The following is a 7392-nucleotide window of genomic DNA, read 5'->3' on the forward strand; positions in this document are numbered from 1 at the left end:
AACCCCAAACCCTATTTTCCCTTCTTAAGTATGATATTGGTATGTTAATTAAAATTAAGTATAAGTTAATGTAATGTTTGTAAGGAAAAGCTTGAGGATGATATAGAAGAAGGAAAAGTTCTTTGTATTGAGAAACAAGGCTCTCAGGTAGCAAGGTATTAATGAAAATTAGTAAGGAAAATTTGGCTAAGTGTGGAAGCTAGATGTGCCATGTGTTAAAAGTCCATGCATTGAAGGTTGTTGAGGTGTGTGGCAGCCATGTTCCTAAGAGATTAGTTGAGTGCATGATGGGCATGTTGCATGGAGAAAATGACTAAGTGTTGGCCATGAGTTACTATGCGATGGCCATGGGCAATGCGCCAACCAAAGGCCATATGAAATTAGTTGGGAAAGGATGTGCGAGGTAGTACAAGGAGGCCTTAGACGCATGGCTGTGGCTATGCATTGTTTAAGCAAAGACTATGAGCAAGGAAAGACAGGCGATGACACTAGGCTAAGCGACGAGCACAAGATGCGTTGGGTGTGTGCATTGGACAAGAGGGCGTATGTCCGGATGTGCCATGCGATAGTTAGAGTGTATTGAACCATGCATTGGCTTAAGAGGTGATCACAACTTAACCACCAACTTGAGTGGGCCAGCTGTCAAGGTTAGGAGAACTAAACCCACTCAGTGAGTGAGTTGTCAGCCTAAGGATGATTTGTGGGCATGTAATCTCATTTATATAAAGGAAAGCCTTAGTTCAAAGGGTTGGTTTGAGCAAAGTACTCATGCTTTTAAGGTGATACCAGAGCAATTTGAGCGAAGGTTGAGTATAGTTGAAACTCCAAGTTGCCGAAAGGAATCTCCAAGGGATTTAAGGTGAAATTTGAAGAAATCATCAAGAAGGTCAGGCTCTCGGATGAATCTGGGTCAGTGGTGAATATTGAAGGCTTCCAGCCAAACCAAGAGGAGTTCAGATCCCAAAATTTTAAGGTAAGCAAGCTAAAATGTTTTTAAGAAAGTTTGTAGAAGGAAATTTTCCAAGAAAAGGCCTGAAAAACTAGTTAATTGAGCACAAAGTGTAACACAGGTATCTGAAACTGTTGAGCAAGCAAGCAGCTCAACCCAAGCAGGCTGCAGGCGCATGTGAAGCTTAGGTTGAGTGCAAGGCATGCGCTGGGCTGGGTACAAGAATGCACTGGTATGCGTTAGACCGTGCAGGCATATGCTAAAGCCATGAGCGCAAGGGGGGCGTTGTGTGGACGATAGGTTGTGCGGCAGTTGCGAGCGAGGTTGTGCAAGCAGGCGCATGAGGCACTGAGAGCAAGGTTGCGTTGGGGGTGTGTTACCGTGCAGCTGAGTGAATGCATGAACTGATGATTGTTGGCCGCATAGGCTAGTGTCATCACCCAAGGATTTTCTAAGTGTTGAACGCATAAGGGAGGTATGCTTTGAGCTGAAATGTGACCCTTTATGTTAAATTTTTATCTTATTTGGGTGAGTTAGTCTCACATAAGGATTAAAGGCAAGGGTTAAACATGGTTATGATTCCACAGGGTAACACCAATAGGAAAGGGTTATCAACCCTAGGAGGAACGCCGAAGGCTATGAGTGACAAAACTAGTGTTTTCATAAAGTTTTAGTATCACGTGCTTTACTTAAATGATTAGACTCATGGTTGCTTATGTTTAAGGAATGTTTAAGATAGTTTCTAAGCAAACTAGTTTTCATGATCCTATTAACAGATGTTGTTTTAAAGAAGTTTATAAAAGCATGATTTAAGTATTTCTATACTTAATTTTCAGGAAGCATGCATTGGAAGTTTTATGCTTTATAGTAAAGATGTTTAAGTATATGATTTATGTTGCTTATTCTCTAAAGGTATGTCTTAGTTCAAAGTATGAGTTTTATGATGATTAATAGAACCCGATACTGAAGGAAATTGAGAAGATATCTGGGTGGTAGTACCTAAGGTATGACGGTACTTAGTTATTACCACGTGCATGTAGGTAAAGTTGGCATTGGTTGTGTTGAGAGTACTCCACACTAACTAAGATTTTTTGTTGAGGGATTGAGAAAAAGGGTTCTCTCTCAACTAAGGATCATGCTAAGATATGTTTTAAGCTATATTATGTTTTGAAAGTTTTAAGTATGAGTTTGCTTGGTACTTTTCAGTTTTAAGCTTGATGTTTATGATTTATTAGTCACTCACTGGGCTAGTAGCTCACTCGTTTTAAATGTTTTCTTTCCTAGGTAGTGGTCCATTCCCTAGAGGTTAACTACACTACTGCTCTGGCACTCAAAGACTCCACTTTAAAGAGAAGTTTTAAGTGTTTACTTGTAAATGTCTGTACATAAGTGTTGTTCATGTTAGGGATAAAGGTTAGGTGTTGGGACCCACTGAACTTTGTATCTGTTAATGATGTAAATATGTTGTGTGCTTAACCCTGGTTGTGTTATCTGAGATTAAGTATCTTAAACTGTTATTTATGTAATCTAGGGATTTCTATGCAGGTTAAGGAATGTAGGTATAACAGTAAGTGCCACAAAAAGGTTGGTAACTATTGTCATTACATTCTTTTCTAGAGTAAAAGAGTAATCTAGGAGGGGTGTGACACGTACGTGAGAGCCAGTTCAAGCGACATGCATTAAAGGAACCTTGAAAGCAATTGATCTTTTTTTTTTTAGGTGTTTTTATTTATGATAATTTTGGTAAATTAGATTAATATAAATTTTATATTAATTTAATTAAAATTAGGAATGCCAATTTCGATCTATGATTGCTATTTTATTTAATTGTACATGTGATGTAAGATTTTATATTTATAAATGTCATATGATATGTCATATAGTAAAATCCCACCTTAGGATAAACATTATTCGTACATCATATTTATTATAAATGTTATAATATATAGTTTCATGAATTATTCGAGCATTTTCATGCATCATAGTATAAGAATTATAATCTATGATTGCATGCATAGATAATATTACCATGCATCATTATATTAAAACTATTATAATATATAGTTAGAATGTATGGATGTGTTAATTTTAATTTTTTTTATTACCATAGTATATGATTGTTATGTATGAAATGTAATGAAAAATGGAATTGCATGATGTATGATGCCACTTTAGTAAATTATAATTGTTACAATTTTTCAAAGTAAGTCATTAGATGCAATTTTAGGTTTTAATTATTTCATCTATACTTTATAATAGTTACAAGTTAAATGAAATTAGAAATGACAAGTGCCCATAACATCTGTCTGCACATAAGAGAAAAATCAAAATTTATAATAAAGAGTTGCATGCTAACATAGGTTAAAATCAATTTTAAATAGTTTAAAATTAGATTCACATTAGACCTATGATCATAATATTTTTAATAATATTAGAAATAGGTTAAATATTTTAATTAATTTAATAGGATTAAATTGGTTTGATATAAAAGATTAAATTTGTAACAAATGTATCTATAAGTGACCTTTGTCTAAGGATGGTTTTATCGAGGCTGGGGTATTTAAACTGATGAAAATGGAATACCCCTACTTGGGAACTGACTTGTAAGGTGAATTAGATAAATTTGTTACAAGCATGCAATAAGTGATTAATGTTTGTTAACATGTTTAATGAACATAAATCATTATTATTAAACTATCCAAAGTAAACGTTATATTGGGCAAAGTTAACAAACACTTAGTAAAAATAATTAGTTGTATTTTTCTAAGTTAATCAAACCTAGGTAAAATACTCAGTAGGAGGAAAATGGGGTATATAATACTTCATTTTTCCTATCTTGTTTCTCCCTAAAAGTTCACACCATGAGACCTATGCTCGACCTCAAGACACCTTTGTTTGTGTTCTCCTATGGGTGGTGTTTGCAAGATGAATGGAGAGAGTGATTATTGTAAGTGGGAGGGGGACATGTGTCAACACATCCCGCGGTCTTTCTCATTAGTATATAGTAAACTTTCATGCTCGGCCTCGAGACGCATTTGCTTTTTACCCTGCGGATGACATTTGCATGAGATTTTACTAAAACTCCAGAAATGGATAGGATTACTTTAGTTTTTGCCCCGGTTGAATTTTTTCCTACGTTTGGTTCATTGGGGTGGGACTATGAAGTCTAAAATGAGGGGTTACACTTAAAAGAAAATAGTAAGTAAGTTAAAAATTTTAGAACCAAATGATAGTGACTAATAATTGTAGGGACATGCTGTTCTGGTGTGATTATTGGTTGAGATAGTCACCGTAGGATACATTAGAATTTTGCTAAAACTGGTTGGTTGTCTACTAGGTAATGCATGTATAACTTATAAAAGTAAATTGTATGTTTTCAGCAATTTCAAATATGACAAATGCTACATTAAGTTTTCTTGTCGCCGACAAACTTAACGGCAATAATAAAACTGCAAGGAAAAATACTATCAATACAGTGCTTACAACCGATGACTTGTTATTGTTCTCTTTGAGAAGTGTCCTCAAGTCCCACCTGCCAACGCCACCCAAAATGTTTGGGAAGCATACAAGTGATGGGTTAGGGCGAATGAAAAGGCCTAAGCGTATATTTTGGCGCTTATCTGAAGTCCTTGCCAAAAGCATGAGCCCATGCTCACTGCCTGTGAGATCATGGAGTCCTTGAAGGGAATTTCTGGACAACCGTCCACTTAGCATGACACTTTTAAATACATCTTCAATGCCTATATGCATGAGAGGGCCTCTGTTCGTGTTCTAAACATAATGATCCACTTTAACGTGGTAGAGATGAATGAATCTATCATTAATGAAGCCAGTTAAGTTAGGTTCATCCTGGAAACTTTACTAAAAAGTTTTTTATAGTTTCGTAGCAATGCTGTAATGAACATGATTGACTACAACCTGAACACTTTGCTCAATGAGTTGCAGACTTATCAGTCCTTGATGAAAGTTAAGGAATAGTAAAACAAGGGTGAGGTAAATGTTGCCTCATCCTCCAAGAAGTTTTACAGGGGTTCGACCTCTGGAACTAAGTGTGCACCTTCTTCTTCTGGCACCAAAAAGTGGAAGAATAAGAAGGGAGGCCATGGGAAGTTTAATCCCACTGCTATCCAAACGGGCAAGATGGTCAAGTTTGCAAAGATAAATTTGTTTCCATTGCAACCAAGAGGAACATTGGAAGAGGAACTGTCCCAAATACTTAGTAGAAAAAAGAAGGTCAAACAAGGTAAATGCGACTTACTCGTGTTGGAAACCTATTTAGTGGAGAATGATGATTCAACTTGGATAATTGATTCAGACGCCACTAACAATGTTTGTTCTTCATTTTAGGAAATTATTTCCTTGTGGCAGTTGAAGAATAGTGAGATGATGATGCGTGTTGGAACTGGACACGTCATCTCGACTAAGGCAATGGGATGACTTTGACTTTGTTTACAGAAATCATTTCTTTTATTAGAAAATGTATATGTTGTTTATGATTTAAAAAGGAACTTGATTTCTGTAAAGTGCTTGTTAGAACAACATTATTCCTTAAATTTCAATGTAAACGAAGTGTTTATTTACAAGAATGGTATACAAATTTGTTTCGCAAACATTGAAGATAACCTTTAGATGCTAAGGCTGTTAGCATTAAATGTCCTCTTAAATACTAAACTATTTAAAACTGCTGGAACTCAAAATAAAAGATAGAAAATTTATTCTAAAGGAAATGCCCAACTTTGGCACTTAAGGTTGGGTCATATAAATCTCAATAGGATCGAGAGATTGGTTAAGAATGGACTTCTAAGTGAGTTAGAAGAAAATTCTCTACCTGTATGTGAATCATGGTTTGAAGGCAAAATCATTAAAAGACCTTTTACTGGAAAAGGTCACAGAGCAAAAGAACCCTTGGAACTTGTACATTTGGACCTTTGTGGTCCTATGAATGTTAAGGCAAGAAGAGGTTTAGAATATCTCGTCACCTTCACTAATGACTATTCAAGGTATGGGTATGTTTACTTAATGCAACATAAGTCTGAAGCCCTTGAAAAGTTCGAGGAGTACAAGGCTGAAGTTAAGAATTCACTAGGTGAAACAATGAAAATAATTCAATTTGATTAAGGTGGAAAGTATATGAATTTGAAATTCCAAAACTATTTGATAGAACATGGAATTGTATCCAAACTCTCAGCACTTGGTACACCTCAGTAGAATGGTGTATCGAAAAGGAGAAATCGAACCTTGTTGGACATGGTTTGATCCATGATGAGTTACGCTTCCTTACCTGACTCGTTCTAGGGTTATGCAATACAAACTACAACCTATTTTTTATTGTGTTCCATCCAAGTGCTTTTTTGGAACAACTTTGAAGTTATGGAATGTTAATTTACGTCTTTTTGGAATTTGGGGCTGCCCAAAACACGTGCTTAAGGCTAATCCTAAAAATTGGAACCTCGTTCAAAATTATGCCTTTTTGTAGGCTATCTAAAAGGAACTAGAGATGGTTACTTCTACGATCCTCAAGATAATAAAGTTTTTGTGTCGACAAACAATGCTTTTCTAGAAGATGATCACATCAGGTAGCATAAAACACGTAGTAAGATAGTATTGAATGAATTTTCCAGTGAAACTACTAAACCTTCAACAAGAGTTGTTGAAAAGGCAAGTACATCAACAAGAGTTGTTGATGTTGGTTCACCTAGTAGGTTACATCCAGCTCAACTATTAAGGGAGTCTCAACGTAGTGTGAGGGTCACGAACCCGCCTGTTTGTTATATGGGTTTAACAGAAACCCAAACCGTCATATCTGATGGTGATGTTGATAATCCATTGTCTTATAAGAAGGAAATGAAGGATATAGACAAAGATGAATGGATCAAAGTTATGGTCTCAAAATGGAGTCTATGTACTTCAATTCGGTCTGGTATCTTATAGATCAATCTGATGGGGAAAAACCTATAGATTGCAAATGGATCTACAAGAGGAAAAGGGATGTTGATGGTAAGGTGCAAACCTTTAAGGCTAGGCTTGTGGCAAAGGGTTATACTCAGGTTGAGGGAGTTGACTATAAGGAGACTTTCTCATCTGTTGCCATATTGAAGTTTATCTAGATACTCCTGTACATTTTTGTATATTATTACTATGAGATTTGGCAAATAGACATTAAATCCGTCTTTTTGAATGGCAATCTTGAGAAGGCCAACTATATGTAGCAACTTGAGGGATTCATAACCCAAGGTCAAAAGCAAAATATTCGCAAATTCAATCGGTCCCTTTATGGACTCCAACAAGCTTCTCGATCTTGGAATATAAGGTTTCATACTGCGATCAAATCTTATGGCCTCGATCAAAATGTTGATGAGCCTTGTGTTTATAAGAAGATCATCAATAGTTCAGAAGCTTTCTTAGTGCTATACGCAGATGATATCCTGCTCATTAGGAATGAT

The sequence above is a fragment of the Benincasa hispida genome, chromosome 11 (genome assembly GCF_027475165.1).
Source record: "Benincasa hispida cultivar pf3 chromosome 11, pf3_genome.v1.1, whole genome shotgun sequence".
Taxonomy (NCBI): Eukaryota; Viridiplantae; Streptophyta; class Magnoliopsida; order Cucurbitales; family Cucurbitaceae; genus Benincasa; species Benincasa hispida.